The sequence below is a fragment of the Sorex fumeus genome, unplaced genomic scaffold (assembly GCF_029834395.1).
Source record: "Sorex fumeus unplaced genomic scaffold, SorFum_2.1 ptg000110l, whole genome shotgun sequence".
NCBI lineage: Eukaryota > Metazoa > Chordata > Mammalia > Eulipotyphla > Soricidae > Sorex > Sorex fumeus.
This window is the reverse complement of record NW_026606167.1, coordinates 1,896,056-1,914,575: the sequence shown is the minus strand read 5'-3', so window position 1 is coordinate 1,914,575 and position 18,520 is coordinate 1,896,056.

The window sequence follows — 18,520 nt, the reverse complement described above, 5'->3', positions numbered from 1 at the left end:
AAAAGGTCGTGGGTGGGAAAGGGATATATGCTTCCCATGTGAGAAGCCCTGGCAGGGTCCCCGGCACCACACGCAGAAAAGGGAAGGAATGAAATCAGGGCTGCAGAGATGGCCACTGGGCGGAGTGCATGAAGGGGGCTGAGGGTCCATCCCTGGCACCACAGGCCCCAAGGACTCCCTGGAGCCGCGTCCAGCACTGAGCAGGGTGTGCACACACGCCCAAAAACAAAACAAAATGAGCTGCAAAGAGTACAGGAGTTCAGGCATGTGGCTTGCAAGTGGGGGACCCTGCTTTAAGCCCTGACACATGGCACTCAACACTGCCAGCCGTGTCACTGGAGACAGAGCATGCCTGGAGTGGGCAGTGCAGCCCCAACAGGCCGAGTCAGGGCTAGCCCACCTGGTCTGGGCTACCCCCCACAGATTCGATGCTCGGGGAGGCACGCTCTCACCCCCTTCGCCTCCGTTATTGGGGAGGATTAGGGGTCATGCACAGCGGGGGCTGGGGGTCACTCCTGGCCGTGCCTGATTACCCAAACCTCAGCACTCAGACCTCTGCTTCCCCTGTCGAGGCTGGCCTCTGCTCTCTGATGCAGCCAGGAAGGCAACGTGCCACCTCGCCAAGGCTCCGTGCGTGTGCTGCCTTCACTTGCTCCAGACCTTAGACACACAGGGGGTGCTAGGGGTCCTGTCGGCCGTGCAGGTGCTGAGAGCCTGCGGGGGCACCAGAGCAGAGTCAAGGGCAGGACTGGCCCCTTGCCCAGCTGCCTCCCCCCAGGGTCTCTGTGACTTGTCAAGGTGCCCTGAACACAGGGTCACTCCCAGGCAGGGCTACACTCCTTCAAGAGAGGCAAAGATCCATCTGAGACAAAGCACACTTGCCCCTAGTCTGCTGGGCCAGCCAACAGCTCAGACTCCGCGGCGGCCCACACAGGACCTGAATCCCAGAAACCCACAATTCAAAAACTTGGACAAATTACCAGTCAGGACGAACTCCTGGGGAAATCAAAGCACATCTGAGAAAGCCTCCCTGGCTGGCCATCACTGTGCAGCGACCAGCTCCCCACCTGGCCAGGCACAGTGCAGGAGAGGGGGACATGGCAGGCTGGCGAAGCCAGTTGTGGGCAGGGCAGCCTCGTCTTACCATCAGATGCCAGCCCTGGTCCCCAGGCACGCAGGCACAGGGCCGGGCAGGCTCCTGCCGGAGCACTGAAGACTTCTATCCAGATGGGTCCCCAGCTGTCTCCAGCAACACAACAGGGCACTGGGGTGGCTACAAACCCTGGGTGTGCACTTGCAGGCACATCCCCACCAGGGGAGAAAGTCTAACCTGCTCCCAGTCACGCTCTGTTAACTTGCGGGTGCTGTAGCGTCCTTGCTGGCTCCTCACAAAGCTGCTTTGTCTGTGTTGCCAACCGTGCTGATAACAGACGGCTTCGCGTTTTCCTCCCGGCCGAGGGCACTTTTCTCTCGGCACCAGGCTGGGCGGTGGGAGGGGCTGCAGACATGGTGCGTCTCTGAGCCTGCCCACTGCTATACCTGCTGTCTCCTGCCACTGGGCCCTGTGCAGGCAGCATCCCCATGGGGAGGCCAGCGACAGGCCCCCCTCCCCTGGCCTTTGCCCCTCCGAGACGCCAGAGGGAAGGTGGGCACAGCGCACCTGGACTCACAGCGTAAGGGCCAGCAGGAGCCTTTCAGGGAAGCAGCTCCTCTGGTGTTGTGCAAAACAACACTGGACAGACAGTGGACCATGAGGAGTCCAAGAACTAGCCCTGAGCATGGCCAGGTGTGGCCCGTAAAAGCAAAAGCCCAACTCCATCTAAAAGCCCAAAAACCCAAGCATCAAAGGAGCGGGCAGCACTGTGGGCACCCGGGAAGCCAGCGGGGGCCCCACTGCAGGGTTCAGCCCTGCGGGCGCTGGGCAGTGAGATTCCACATCATCTTTCCTACACACAAAACGGAAGCTGCTAAGCTAGAGATGAACCGACTGTTTCAAGGACCCCCTGAAATGGTCAGAAGACTGAGGCCCACAAGAAACATCCTCCTGGTTCTTCTCCTGAAAGGCCCCAAGGCCAGGAGGAGTCTTGAGCCGAAGACCCACAGGCCCGCACCTGGCAATCAGGGGGTCCCTCCCAGGCTCCTCACTGACCAGACAGACCCCAGCCCGTTCGCAAACACACCTGAAACACCGCTCGCACCTAAGCTCTGCTCCAGAGCCGTGGGCAGGAAGAAGCCCCAGGACAGTGCCCTCTCCCTGCTGCCCTGGGGCCACTCCACTCCCTGCGTTCCTCCAGATCCCAGTGGCAACTTCAAAGAGCCTTTCTAGAAGCTCAGAGTCACAGGTCCCAGGGCCTATCTCTGAGGGGATGTTCACCCACACATAGGTACAAGGGCCAGAGAGAGAGTGGTAAGGGCACTTACCAAACTGATTCGAACCCAAAGGGTCCCCTGAGCCCCCACCCCCCGCCAGGAATGACCACTGAGAACAGAGCCAGCATCACAGGGTGGCTGCCAGACAATAAGAAGCTTTTCTATATTTCCTTAGAAAAAACAAATCAAAAACACAATTGTTCAGAACCTTGGAAATTTGGTAAAACTCAGAGGAAGGTGACCAGGCCACCCCATCCCACAGCTGCTCCTGCAGAGCTGACCCAGGGACCCCCGCAGGGCCGCAGCAGGAGCTGTACTGCCTCCTCAGTACCCTCCTGGCCCCCAGGAAACACTTGCCTCATAGGTGACAAAGTCGTCGAACTCATCAGGGCAGACCTGGTGCTCCTCCTCGGGGGCCGGTGGGCCTTCGGGATCTGCAGAGACAAGAGCGGCACTTAGCAGGGGGAAAGCAGGGTCCGGGCTGGGAAGCGGGTCCTGGGGAAACGCCCCACCAGGGTTCCAAGGTTCATTTCCTGAAAGATTTGAGGAGCATTTCGAAGACACAGAGGCGGCTGGAGAGAGCTTGGCAGGCTGCACCATAGGTGGTGTCTGTTTGCTTTTATTGGGCCACGCCCCCCGGTGCTCAGGGCTCACTCCTGGCTCCACACTCAGGAATCACTCCTGGCGGGCTCAGGGGGCCATACGGGGTGCCAGGATCGAACCGAGTCAGCCTCGAGCAAGGCCAGAGCCCTAAGTGGTGTACAACTGCTCGGGACCCTGGAGCTCAGGTTTACATACAGGAGCCTTGAGTGTGGACTCACCCTGAGTGACCTCCTGGGCACTGCCAGGAGTGACCCATGAGATCACCAGGATGGGCGCAGCCCCTGAGCACCACCTGGCAAGGCCCAGAAACCCCCCTCTCCCCCCCAAAAAAAAGGCGGGAAAGGAGAAAGACAACAAGAACAAGGCGTCAGGTCTGTTACTGTCCACAGCTTTAGGAAGCAGTAGCTATGAGAAAAAAGATCTTCTGTTTGTTTAGGCCACACCCAGCTGCACTCAGGATCATTTCAGGCAGGCTCAGGGGTCTGGACTCTCTCCATGGCCCTGCTGGCAGGTGGTGAGAGGCGTCCTCCCCAGCCTTGGGGCGCGTCTCCTGGCTCAGGTCCTGTGTATGCCTGCAGAAACTGTCACTGTGCAGGAAGAGCTGCCCTTTCATGACAGCAGCATCACTTCTGGCTCACTACAGGCCCTCGGGGGCTACAACGTGTATCCCCCACAGCGTGGTAACACACACCTCACACCTGTCCCCTGTCACGGAGACCGTCACCGTTGAACTCTGATGAGGACACCATCTGACCAACCCTACAGCTGAGTGGGAAAGTCTGTGCTTAAAGATCCAAGCAGGGTGGCCGGAGCAAGGGCACAGTGGGGAGGGCACTTGCCTTGCACAGGGAGGCCCCAGGTTCGATCTCCAGCACCCCATACGGTTCCTCAGGGTACCTGCCAGGGAACCTGAGCACCACCGAGTAGGAACCAAAAGATCCAATCAGGAAGCAGCCACCACCACAGGGCCGGCACCCCAATCCTGAAGTTCTCTCTACACACTAACTCTCCAGTTCTCCTTTATTTTCTTTCTTGCTGGTCTTTGGGCAATACCCAGTGATGCTCTGGGGCTGCTACTGCTCTGGGCACAAGCCAGGCCTCCTGCAGGCGGAGCCTGTGTTCCAGCACCTGAGCCACCTCTCTTGCCCCAGCTTCTTTTTTTTTTTTTTTTTTTTTTTGCTTTTTTGGTCACACCCGGCAATGCACAGGGGTTCCTCCTGGCTCTGCACTCAGGAATTACTCCTGGTGGTGCTCAGGGGACCATATGGTGCTCAGGGGATCGAACCCAGGTCGGCCGCGTGCAAGGCAAACACCCTACCCGCTGTGCTATTGCTCCAGCTCCTGCCCCAGCTTCTTACGGAGACTGAACAATGCCGAGTCTTCCCTCCAATGTGCCAAAGCTGTCCGAGGCTGAGAGCCAGAGAGTCAGAACTGTAGGCAGGGCACTGGCTTTGCACGAGGCCGATTCCGGTTCGATCCCTGACCCTCCGCATGGTCCCCTGAGCACCACCAGGAATAACTCCTGAGCGCACAACCAGAAGTAATCACCAGGTGTGGCCAAAACCCAACAAAGAATCACAAAGATCTTTGGATTGGATTGGATCTTTTTTGTTTTGTTTTGTGATTTGCTGGGCTAGAGAGACAGTACAGAGGTTAAGGCACCTGCCATGCACACTGCCCGTCCTGGTTGAATTCTGGTGCCACATATGATGCCCCAAACACTGCCAGGAGTGATCCCGAAGCAGAGAGTCAGGGTTACCCTGAGTACTGCCAGGTGTGGTCCAAAAACCAAAGAATCACAGATACTTTTACTGCTGCTTGTTTATGCTGTTTTCCCTAGAACGTAGCTAGAGCAAGTGCTTCAACCCCAACTCCCGTGGGCTGAACCTGGATGTGTCACTGGATGGGCTGGTGTCAATGGATAGACCTGGATGGGCTGCTGCGCTCCCCACAGGGCAGGCAAGAGCAGAGTGGCTTGTGCTTGTCCAGGAGGGGGCAGGATACTGTGGATAGAAGCTCTGGGAAGTGGTGGACAGCCTGCCACTGCTGCCCACGCTGAGGTCACAGACACGCTTCGTGAAAGGCTGCACTGTTTTCGGCCTACTTTTCTTATTATCAGCTATTACTAGTCCTACTTGTGCTTCCAAAAACTGCAACACAGAACTCAGGCCTCACTGTGTGGCTGACCAGTTAAGACACAGTGGCTGCATGCACGGAGCCCAAGGGGTGGTCCAGTCCCACCTGGCATAGATGGCAATGAAACAGAGACACTCTTTTTATTTCTTTTTGTTTCGGGGCCACATCCTCAGATGCTCAGGGATTAGTCCTGACTCTGCACTTAGGGATCACTGACAGTGCTGGGAGAACCATACAGGGTGCAGGGATTGAATGCAGATTGGCAGTGAGCCAGGCAAGCAAGCACCCTACCTGCTATAATCTCTCTGGCCCCAAGAGATGCGCTTTCTATAGCCTTGATGGAACTAAACAGAATTCTTCAATCAGCATTCTCTTTAAGAAGTAAAATGAGGGGCTGGAACAATAATACAGGGGGCAGGGCACTTCCCTTGCATGCGGGTAACCAGGGTTCAATCCCCGGCATCCCACATGGTTCCCAGTGCACTGCCAAGAGTGATCCCCGACTGCAGAGCCAGGAGGCAGCCCTGAGCACTGCCAGGTGTGGCCCCAAAACAAAAACAAAGTCATAGTAAAACAACTTTGAGGTAGTTGGAGGCACATTCCCTTCCTTTCAGGCAATATGCCGCCGTGCTCGGGGTCGACACCTGGCTCAGAGCTGAAGGGCAGCTCCCAGCGGTGCCAAGGAGCCAAGTGCTGGGGGGAGCCAGGCCTGCAGGACACACTCAGCCCTTCTAGCTATTCTCCCGGCCCCAGGTGGGGTTTCTCCATGAGCATCTGACTCGTCATGCAGACCCAGGGAAGGGGCCTATTGGACGGTCCCTCACCCTCATCCTACCCAGAAACAGGACTGCAGCAATGGCAGCGAGCACCTCCTTGGGGTTCCTGCAAACTGGGTCAGCAAATTTTGCCACTTGCCAAGAGCCATGTCCTGGATGAGATGACAGTAATGGACGGACGAGTCCATAGCTGTGAGGAAACACCCGAGGGCCAGAGTGAATTTGGGCTATCTCACTCAGGCCTGGCACTTCCCATTCTCCCAGATGCTAGGAAGTTGCTTAACAATCTCCTCTGAGGCCTGGGGAGTGGAGCAAAGGGCGGGTACACATGTTCTGTATTCTCCAGCACTGCAGAAGAACAAGCAAACTTCTCCGGAAAGATTCAGTTTGGACTCGCTTTAATGCTCACGTTATTTCCACTCTCCTCTCCTCACAGGAGTCAAATGCTGGAGTGAGACTACAGAACGAGAGACCACTAGGCACTTAAGAGCAAGCCTGGCCCTGCACCTCTCCTGCCATCGCCGGGTGTGCCACTGAGGGCACTCAAGGGCCTTCTGGGGCACCATGGTGGCAGCCAAGTGCCCATATGTGAGTGAACAGAGGGAGGGACCCACAATAACAGGCAGGCCAGGGCCGCATAGCACTGCCCAGAACCCTCAGGGTTTAGTATCCAGCCCCTGGGACTCTGCTGGGCAATCACCTAGGGAGGGGATGAAGGGACAAAGAGGACAGACGAGTGGACAAGGACTGCTGGCACATTCTGGAGACGAAGCATCCGAGCCTGGCCACTGGACATGCGCTTATCTCCTCTCTCCCACCACCAGTGCGATACAGCGGAAAGAAGGAAACTCAGACCCTAAGGAAGACGCACAGTGGGGACAGCGCTTGCCTGGTTCACAGAAAGCCCGGGTTCGATTCCTGGCACCGCATGTGGTCCCTCAGGCTCACCCGGAATGACGCCTGAGTCCAGAGCCAGGACCAAATCCTGAGTACTGGCAGGTTTGGCCTAGACCAGCCCCTCATCTCCCCTAAAACATGAGGGCTGGAGAGACTGCACGGGGGGGGGGGGGGGGCGGGGGTGGTGGTAAGGAGTTTGCCAGTCTAATCCCTGGTACCACATATGGTTCCTAATACCACTAGGAGTGACCCCTGACTACAGAGCCAGGTGTGGCCCCAAAACAAAAGTAAGGGCCAAAGAGATAGCTTAGTGGTAGAGCACTGGCCTTGTATGAATGAAGGCCTGGGTCTGAGCCCCAAGCACTACCTTGAGTGACCAATGAGCACTAAATTAGGAATGGGTGTAGTCACCCCCCACTAATTAAAACACACAATTAAAATCACCTTGGTAAAGACTGATACAACTCCTTGAATGAGGCGTTTGGGGAGAAATACGTAAAAAACCTACTGGAAAAATACATTCCATTAAATAAAAACTGGGCTGGAGATATAGTTAAACAGGCTGAACCCATACTTCGCACGCAGGAGGCCTGAGTTCAATCCCTGGCACATGTGCACATCTCCGCCCCAACACACACAACACACACAATACACACACAACCCCCTTACAACATCCCCCCCCCACACACCACACACAACATACGTCATCCATAATACACAACACCACCACCAGCACTGCTAGGAACAGCCTCTAAGCACCACCCAAATGTAGCCGAATAACACCCCCCAAAACAAAACAAAGCAACCCAGACAGCCTGCTGAGAGAGGACCAGGAGAAAGGAGAGGCTGCCGGAGAGGAAGAGGGCAACACAGCATGTGTTGGTGTGTCACCTCTGCCACATCTGCCGCCCAAGTCTCTGTCACCAGTGCTGAGGCTACCAGCTGCAGCGGCAAACAGAAGGGAGAAGGTCTGGGGTCAGAGCGGGACCAATGAGGGCACCAGAACAGTAACACAGAAAGGCAAGTGTCCTGCGGCCAGGGCATTCCGGGCTTCCAGGAGAAGGAGGGCGAGACAAGCAGGGGGCAGCGAGGACACTGACCTCCATTTCTGATGGCCGTGATTCCCTGGAAGAAGTCCTCAAAACTGATCACGCCGAGCCCACTGGGGTCCAGGTATCTCGTCAGGTCCTTCACCTGCAAGCGTCAAATGAGAGTGTTACCAAGGCAGAGTGGGCAGCTGCTCTTACAGAACGAAGGCCCGGAGACAAGAACCACCAGGACTGTTCCTGACTCAGAGGCCACTACCAACTCCAGCCGGAGGTGTCCCAGAGAAGCTGCCGCCAGCATGCAGGAGAGCCTCCAGGGAATGAGATGCTCTCCCAGAAAGTCAGCAGCGGCCCCTCCAGATCGGGTCAGAAGTTTGAAGTTATGGCTACAATTCTAGCGAGAACCTTGACTTCTACGCAAAGCACACGCTTGCCCATCATCAGCAAGCACCCTACAGAGTTACCAAAACTAAGAATTAAAAAACGCACACAGGGCAGGGCCAGGGACATGGCTCGGTGGCAGAGCACAGGCCTTGCATGCACGAGGCCTTGGGTTCTGTCCCTGATTGCACAAAGGATGATCCCTGGGCACAGAGCCAGGAGTAAGTCCTGTGCATCGCCAGATGTGGTCCAAAACCAAACAACCAAAAACTCCTGTAAGCAGACCCTGGATATCAGAAAGCACAGAGGGGAATAATTCCCACACGAGTGTTTCTGGGCCTTGTGAATAAAGAGTTTGGGGCTTTTTATTTTTTTTGGCTTTTTAGGGTTTTTTTTTTTTTTTGGCTTTTTAATGATGCTCAGGGTTTACTCCTGGCCTGCACTCAGGAATCACTCCTGGCAGTGCTGGGGGACCATATGGGATGCCGGGGATCGAACCCAGGTTGGCCGCATGCAAGGCAAACGCCCTACCCACTGTGCTATTGCTCCAGCCCAGTTTGGACCTTTAACAAACAGACATGGCGCAGATGATGGGAGCCCAGAGGAAGTATGTTTGGCCTGGGCATGGGCAGGGGTACCAGCAATGCCAGTGTCACCACATCCTTGACATCATAGGACATGTCCCCGACAGTAAACAACACATGGCAGGAAAACTGAAAGGTGACTCAGATATGCAAACATATGTCTAGAGGCCAGAGGGAGTACAGCAGGCAAAGGACACTCGCCTTGCACACTTCTGACTCTGGTTCAAACCCCGACATCCCATACGGTTCTCCAGGCCTGCCTGAGTCACTGAGAGCCAGGAGTAAGTCCTGAGTACCAATGGGTGTGGCCCCCAAACAAACAAAAACCAAATATTTGGAGAAAGCATTTGCAAATCATAGAACTAATAAGGCATTTGAAAAATATTAATAAAGGACTTCTATCAAGAACATATAAAAATACACTACAACGATACAAACAACATATTTTTTTTTATTTTTGTATTTTTTTTGTTTGTTTTTTTGGGTCACACCCAGCGATGTACAGGGGTCACTCCTGGCTCCGCACTCAGGAGTTATGTGCTCAGAGGACCATATGGGATGCTTGGAATCAAACCCGGGTCGGCTGCGTGCAAGGCAAATGCCCGTTAGGGGCTGTGCTATCGCTCCAGCCCCCCAAACAACACATTTCTTTTCTTAATAAGCAAAGAATTTAAAGGGTTAAATTGAATCTGATTAAACAAGATACTGAACTGTTGCTGAAAAGCAGATAGAGTCAGTGCTGAGGGAAATGTGAATGAAAGCCAGGAGGCAGCCCCACTCGTGAGGAGGCGCCCCCAGCCAGGGTGTGGAGAGCTGGAGGCCTGCAGTCCACTAGGGGGCTGGCCGGTCTGGAAAACCATGATTTGATGTTGATGGTGACTTGATGTTGCTTATCTTGCAGGGAGGGGTTGGGACCGGACTTGAATTCTGAACCTCCTACGTGCACGGCACATGTTCTGTCACGGAGCCACATGCCCCTGTAAAGTAAAGCATGAGCTTAGCCCACCACAGCAACGCTGCTCGGGTTTTTCCAAGGAGAAAGGAGAACGTGTCCAACAAAGTCGTTCATGCATGCCAGTGCCCCTGAGAGCCAAAGTGCAGAGCAGCCAGGAAAGGAAGAGGTGGAGGAAAAGGTCCACCAGGAAAGGAAGAGGTCCACCAGGAAAGGGAGAGGTGGACACGGTGTGTCCAGCCCCTCTCTGGGGCAGTGGGTGATCCAGCCAAGAAAAGACAGATCTCAAACATGAGCTTTGTAAAAAGGCACAAAAGATTATGAAGATGCTGGAGGGGAAAGCAACTCAGATAGAGAAGGGACCCCCAAGTAAAGGGTGCCAGGAGGACTCGCTGGGGATGGGAGATACGGGATGAAAGTAGACTATGACTGAACATGATGGACACTTAATACCTCTATTGCAAACCACAATACCCAAAAGCAGAGAGAGAGCAAAAGGAAATGCCCTGTGACCGAGGCGGGGTGGGGTGGAGGGGATGGGGTGGGGGTGGTGGGAGGGATGCTGGGACCACTGGTGGTGGAAAATGGGCATTAGTGGAGGGATGGGTACTTGATCATTGTATGACTGAAACGCAAGCACAAAAGTTTGTAAGTCTGTAACTGTACCTCATGGGGAGTCACTAATAAAAAATTTTAAAAAAAGATTATGAACAACATTTTTTCATTTACAAGGAATTTTCAGAAAAGCGAATGTTAAGGGATACAAAACAGATCAGTGTGTGGGATGGGGTGGAGGTGAGGACGAACCACAACCAGCACAAGAGTCTGGGAGGTGTGAAGATCAGAATGAGATTGTGATGATAAGATCAGAACGAGATTGTGATGATGACTGCTAAACTCTTCACTTTCACTTTTCTTTGAAAATCTTTGTATCAGACTCTTAGAGAAATGAGCAAAGAAATCAAAATAATGCAGGGAGAATGAGGTACCAAAGGCACAGAAGATTCAGTGTGGGTCACTGAAGCTCCTGAGAGCCAAGTCAAAGCCAAAGCACAAAACAGACATGAAAATAGTGTTCTAGGAACTACCATGAAATTTAAAGACTTAGACTACCTATTGAAAGAACATTGGCTATGATGAGGCCGGAGGGATATTACAGAGGGGAGGGCATTTGCCTTGCACATGACTGACCCACATTCGATCCCCCGGATCCCATATGGTCCCCTAAGCACCACCAGGAGTAATTCCTGAGTACAGAGCCAAGAGTAACCCCTGAGCATTACCAGATGTGGCCCAGAAACAAAAAAAAAAAAAAAAAGGAAAGAAAGAAAAAGAATGAATGAATACATTGGCTATGAAGGAATGAATACCAACTCCCAAACCAAAAAGACCTACTCTAAGGCTTACTCTGAGGAATTTCTTGGAACTTTTTTTTTTTTTTGCTTTTTGGGTCACACCTGGCAATACTCAGGGGTTCTTCCTGCTCTACACTCAGGAGTTACTCCTGGTTGCACTCAGGGGACCATATGGGATGCTGGGAATTGAACCCGGGTCGGCTGCGTGCAAGTCAAATGCCCTGTGCTCCAGCCCCTCAGGTGAATTTTTAAGAGAAAGAAAATTAAATCATCACTTTTGGGCGGGGGGGTGGGGAGAAGCCCACAACTGGCGATTCTCAGAGGTCACTCCTGGCTCTGCACTCAGGAATCACTCCCAGCAGGCTGAGGGAACCATATAGGATGCTGAGGATCGAACAGGGTCACCTACGTGCAAGGCAAGCACCCTACCCGCTGAACTATCACTCTGGCCCCAAATCATCACTTTTCTACCACAGCACCCACCATAAGGAATGGCTAAATTCCATCATTCCTTGTATTGCTGAAAAGAGAGAAACTGAATGGGACTGAAGATGCCGCAGGGCAAATACTCTCTAATCCTGATGTTGAAATCTGCTTAGTTAGTGCTGGAGTCAGGGCAGCATGGGGATGGAGCCCCACTTCTGTGTACACAGCAAGAACTCTGGCCCTCTGAACTGTCCCCTGCAGCTCCTGAACGAGTGTCACTATGGGCATGGACGTGCCTCAGTAGCAGAGCATTTGCGTTGTATATGTAAGGCTCTGGGGTTGATCCCTAGATACACAAAAAATAAAGAAGAAAAAAGAAAAGAAATTCATATCCAGTCACCAGTTGCGTACTTCTCATGTCCTTTCCCATGGACCAGGGATTCAGACCCTGGGAGGAACACCAGGAGATCTCCCGAGCCTGAGACATCTTGTCGGAGCACAGAGAGAAGAAACTAACAGAGACTTGGTCACATCCAAGGCAACTCAGGAGCCAACCTAAGCATGGACTGAGACAGGAGCCCTCCCTGAAGGGAGAGGCAGCATCTGGTCTGCACTGTGGGGGATGGAGCAAGGCACCTGCACCAGACCCAGCAGGAGAATGACAGAGCAGAATCTTCACAGAGCAGATGGGACCGGCTCCCGCCACGGAAGCCCAAGAGTGCAGCCCTCTCCCCAGCACGAGGGAGACGACAGCCACTCTGTCCAGAGCCCAGCATGCTCTTCGGGCATCCACTCGGCTGATTTCCCTGAGCAATGTGATCCAAGCTTTCTAACCAACTGTCCCCCTACCTCACAAAGCCTGTGTCCAGAGAGAATCGTCCAAGGTACCAAGAGTTATCGAATCCCAAATCCACCATGCTGGCCTGTCTTTAAAATTCCTAGAATTTCAACACGTAACTACTAATTGAACACAAAGTACCCAGCTGCTCATTTGGGAACATTTACCCAATACTTCCTAGACAAATCATTAACCTGGTTCTTCACTGGCAGCTGCTACAATGGGCAGCCAGGAATCAGAGTCCACTCAACTGGAGTCTGGACACTTTGCTGGCTGGTTTTCCCCTTTTTATTATTATTTTTTAAAGTTTTTGGTCTACGCTGGCAGTGCTCAGGGATCACTCCTGGCAGGGCTCAGGGGGCCTTAGGGGTACCAGAGATCAAAAAGCGAGGCAGGTGCGCTATGGCTCCAGCCCAGCAGGTGCCTCGGACACCAAGTCGTACTGACATCTTAGGCTGTTTCTGCGCCGCCGTTCGTCAGAGACCCACCAGGACCCATCTGGCTGGCAGAGGAGGAGTCAGGCCAGCTCACCACAAGGCCCCGTGGTGAAGCACCATGCCCCGCACACCGCAGTTAGAGCGCATCCCACAAAACTCACCTGGCAGAGCCATGTTGGTGAGTAAAGTGCCCAATAAGCCCAAGGGATCAGAATTCTGGCATCCCAGCAGCACTCGGAAGGAATCTGGAAGAAGAGTGCTGGGGGAGGTGAGCAGGGCACTGGCCTTGCACACAGACAACCTGGGTTCAAACCCCAGCACCCCAGCTGGCCCCCAGAGCCCACCAGGAGTGGCCCCAGAGCACAGAGTCAGTAAGCCCTGAGCATCAGAGTGGGTGTGGCCCCCCGAAAAAGAGTGTTGGGAGGAGCAGGACAGAAGTCACTGGCTAGTTAGTTGTTTTTTTTGTTTTCTTTTTTTTTTTTTTTTTTAGTTTTTGGGTCACATTCAGCGATGCTCAGGCGTTACTCCTGATCACACTCAGGAATTACTTCTGGCAGTGCTCACGGCCCATATGGGGTGCCGGGGATCGAACTGGGGTTGGGCCTGTGCAAAGCAAATGCCACCTCCTGTCACTGTCTCTCCAGCCCTGGTTAGTTCACTAGCACAGAAAATTTTAACCTAAATATTTAAGGAGGTTTGATAAATTACTTTCGAAAGAAGCTGAAAGAGAACTGAAAATCCTGGGGCTGGAGTGGTAGCACAGCGGGTAGAGCGTCTGCCTTGCTCGTTGCCAACCCGGGTTCCATCCCCGGCATCCCGTAGGGTCCCCTGGGCACCACCAAGAGTAATTCCTGAGTACAGAGCCAGGAATAACCCCTGTGCATGACCGGGTGTGACCCAAAAAGCAATAAATAAATAAACAAACAAACAAATAAATAAAATATGGTGTGCTTGTGAAGGCAAGTATTGGTTTGACTGGAGAGAGGTGGCAGGACATTTCTGAAATGTCGCAGCTGAGACAGGCTGAGTAAGGTCCTGTCCCCATTTGTGACAGTCTCTTCTGAGTAGGAAAGGGGTTTTGTCCTGGACGTCAGACAGAGGGCGACAGAGACAGCATTTTAACTCCTCTGCTTGGTCTCCACTACTCCAGCAAGTAACTCTTGAAGGCCTTACTCAGAGACATCTCTGGATGAGCAGAAACATTCGTTTTTGTTTTGCTTTATGTTTTGGGGACTAGGGATCACTCCTAATGGTGCTTGCAGACCACACTGGGTGCCAGGGATCCAACCTAGGCAGACCACGTGCAAGACCAGCACCTTCCCTGCTGTACTGTGTCTCCGGCCCCGCAGGGATTCTGGGCTAACAGACCAGTGGTTCAGTGCAAGGGCAAAAAGGTACAGGGATGTTCAGGTCCTGCAAGTGCCGGGGGTACCCAGGTACCCCAGTGAGGCTGGAACCCAAAGGACCCACAGAAGGTGCCAGGAGCCCCATGTGATGCAGATGGGACCCTAGCTGGAAGTGTGCACCTGACTGTTGTGCTATCTCTCAGTTCTTAATATTTATAGGGAAAGTTGTGCTTATTTCTAAACTTTTATTTTGCTTTTGGGGTCATACCTGGCAATGCACAGGGCTTACTCCTGGCTCTGCACTCAGGAATTACCTCTGGCAGTGCTCAGGGGACCATATGGGATGCTGGGAATCGAACCCGGGTTGGCCGCGTGCGAGGTAAACGCCCTACCCGCTTGTGCCTACCTGCTTGTGCTATCACTCCAGCCCTTATTTCTAAACTTAATCAACAGACAGGAAGGATTAAAAGTACATGATTTGTCAACACTGAATGTGATTATTTGGAGCTCACTCCCCACCTGAAGCACAGGAAAGGCTTCCCACATGGTGTGTGACGAAGACTCGATAAATCTTCCCTAGCTTAGGGGAGACAACTCAGAAAATTCTAGAATAAAAGCATCACTCTGGTGGACTATGGGAAAGGGCATTGCACAGGTCCTGGAGGTATGCACCAGACTGGGAATTTTTTTTCTTTCTTTTTGTGGGTCAAGTCCTAAGCTTCAAGTACCAGGAGTGGGGTTTGAACCCATGGGGTCTGGAGCGAGCCATAGCACAGAGGTAGGGCATTTGCCTTGCACTCAGCCCTGATTCCATTGCCAGTGATGCTCAGGGGTTACTCCTGGCTCTGTACTTAGGAACCACTCCTGGCGGTGCTCGTGGGACCATATGAGATACCAGGATCAAACCCAGGTTAGTCACATGCAAAGCAATGCATGTACACCCTACCGGCTGTACTATTGCTCCAGCTCCAGCAGTCGTGTCTGTCCTACAGAAATAGGTGCTGAAATGCACCAGCAGCCTCTGACGGGAAGGGAGTCACCCAAGCCCTGTAACCAGGCCCTAGAATCGGCACACAGGTCAGCTCCAGAGCAGAGCTGCCTCCCACTCTGCCTCCACTGCCTGGGTTCAGCGCCAGGGTTCCAAAGCTGTGCCATCACGCTGCAAGGCAGACACTCTGCCACTGAGCTATTCCCAGGCCCAATACTTCAATTATTCTTGGGCCACAGCGATAGCACAGAGGGTAGGGTGTTTGCCTTGCACGCGGCCGACCTGGGTTCGATCCCCAGGCACCCCTTATGGTTCCCCAAGCACTGCCAGGAGTGATTCCTGGGTGCAGAGCCAGGAGTAACTTCTGAGCATCGCTGGGTGTGACCCCAAAAAGCAAAAAAACAAAACAAAACAAAACAAAACTTCAATTATTCTTAAGTCCTTCCACCAGGGGTCATCAAAGACCCTGTTTTTTTTTTTTTTTTTTTTTTTTGCAAACATATCTATTCTGTCACTGTCCTCCCATTGTTCATCGAGTTGCTTGAGCGGGCCCAGTAACGTCTCCATTGTGAGACTTCTTGTTACTGTGTTTGGCATATTGAATACGTCATGAGTAGCTTGCCAGGCTTTGCCGTGCAGGCGAGGTACTCTCGGTAGCTTGCCAGGCTCTCTGAGAGGAGTGGAGGAATTGAACCTGGCTTGGCCAGGCTGGCTGCACACAAGGCAAATGCCCTAGCTCCAGCCCATATCTATTCTTTTTTTTAAAAAAAAGTACAATATTTTGAAGCCAGAGAGATAGTACAGTAGGTAGGGTGCCTTGCACATGGCCAACCTGAGTTTGATCTCTGGCACCACTTATGGTCACCTGAGCCCTGCCAGGAGTGACCCCTGAATGCAGAGTCAGGAGAAGGGAAGAAGGAGGAAGGGAGGGAACTGAGAAACAGCACTGGGAACCAGGGGCAAGTGAGGAAGGAAAAGGGACCCCACAGGCAAGGCAACTGGGCTTCCTGACTCAGGGTCTTCCTCCCTCACAGCAAGCCCCCAAAAGTCCCCACATCCTGCTGACCCCAGACCCCCTCTGGGGAGCACTGCTCAAGTCAAGCCCCAGCTGCAGGGAGTGGCAGGGCCAGCACAAGGGAGCAGACATGGCTGGCAGAGGAAAGGGAGGCTGGACACAGGAAGAGGTCTCGACTCTGCGCGGAACTCCAGCCCTGACGCACTCCTGCACACACAGGTGTCACCCCAGGCCCATCCAGCCACCAGACAGGGTCGTTTCTCTTGGAGCCACTCACACACTGCCTTCCGGCTGTTTCTGCCAAAGCCCTTCTGATCCCGGACACCAGAGGCGTGCTCACAAGTTCTGAGACAGGGCACCACCCCCTGCTGCCTCCTACCCGGTCCCATCGCACGACCCTCTTCCCTTCCACAGTCATGGCCAGGGCGCACTTCAGGAAGCAGGAGTCCCTGGCAGCAGAGCCTCTTCAGTCCCCATTCTGCCCATCATGCCTGGCCGAGTCGCCCCTGCACTGACCTCCTGATGGGCTTCCCTACCACTCCTGCCCTTTCCAGACTAAGCCCTCCTTACACCACACGCATATTCTTCACACACTTTCTTCTCTCCATACTCTCTTCTCTCCACACATACTCTTCACACCACATGCACACTCTTCACTCCACACACTCTTCACACCTACACAAACTCAAATGCAGCGTGCAGGAGATCCCACACTTCAGGGCTCCATTGTGGCTCATGCATGGCAGTGAACAAAATCACACTGGGCACGGGTGCAGTGCTGGGAGCCAAACTCTTGACAAGGCAGGTACCTGATTACTCAGTCATCTGGGTCCCTTCAGGCCTCGTTTGGGGAAAATACAATCCTATGATCTAACCTTCTCATCTTAGGTCTCATCAATGCCAACAACTCCCTTTCTAGACTGGGCTGAGCCTGGCCGGCTTGCCGCTCCCCAGGACCACTTCACTCTGGCCCTCGTCACCCTTTCCCCAACATCCTCTGCCTCCAGTCTACATCAAAGTCACCTACCCAAAAGGAAGGAGGTGACACCCTGAGGGAAAGTTCCTCAGGTCTCTCCTGCCAGCATTTCTACCAGCTTGCACTGCAACATTGCCTGGGAAGGACACGACAATGGTCACCTGGTCCTCAAGGCAGCAGCACAGATGCCAAGTGAGCAAAGAGAGGCTGAAGGAGCCAGGAGTCCGCTTGCTGTCATGGGCCAAAGCTCTGTGCAGGCCACATCTCCACGTAGTGCAGGATACTTATTTCACTGAGCATGGAACAGCACTTCTGGGGCACTTGGCCAAAAGTCACTGACGAAAACAGCACTTCATTCCAAAAAGGATCCTACACAAGCAGATGATCAGACTAGGCTCCTGCAGCAGGACAGCGATAATGAGGTGGTCACTAACTGCTGTGTCAGGGCCAGTTCCTGCCACCCAGTAAGGGGAGGGACACATGGGCAGAGAGGTCCAGGGCCTGCAGTCTGGAAAGCTGGTCCTGAAACAGATACACGTTCCAGAGGCCCAGGCAGGCAGCTGTGTCCTCCTCCCTTGATGACCTACTCTGAGTCCCAGAGGAGGCTCTGAAATACTAAAAAAGCTTCACTAACCTGCTTCCAAAGAACTACAATTCCAAAGCGCAAAACAATCACTTCAGTATTCCAGCACAAAACTTAGGCTTTGGAGACCAAGAAATCGTCCAGTGGAAAAAGGGCTTGCCTCACACATGGCCAACCTGGGTTTGATCCCCAGTGCATGCCCCATGTGAAACCCTGAGAACTGCCAGTAGTGATTCCTGAGATTAGAGCAAGGGGTAATCCTTAAGACCGCTGCTGTGGCCTCCAAAACAAAGACTGCCAAGCAACTCAATATGCATCAATACAATCCCATACTTCGGGGTAGAGCTTTTCAGATTTATTGAACCTACCATCCCCTTTTCAGAAAAAAAAAAAATTACTCAGTGCCCTCCTAGAAACCTACCTTCTTTGGCAAACAAACACACAGATACACATATTCCACCACTGGCCAGTCCAGGCCCCTCCTCCCACCTTGGGACAGCACTGCCCACTTTGCAGAACAGTGTTCTAGGGTTACAGAAACTTTATTTCTGTAAGAAAATCTCATCCATTCATCAAATGCAGCACGAGCCAGGTAAACCAAGCTGTCCACCTGCGTGCACAGATCCCCCAGATGTGCCTGTGCCCAGCCCACGGGAGGCCAGCTCCAGGCCCTAATGCATACCATGCACAGGAGCCCACACCTCAGAGTTCAGTAGACGAACCCAAGTTCACCTCCCTCTCTCCTAAAACGAGACTGCAGAGAGAGTCCAACGTGCCAGAAGACACACGGGGGGAATTCACTGAAAGGAAA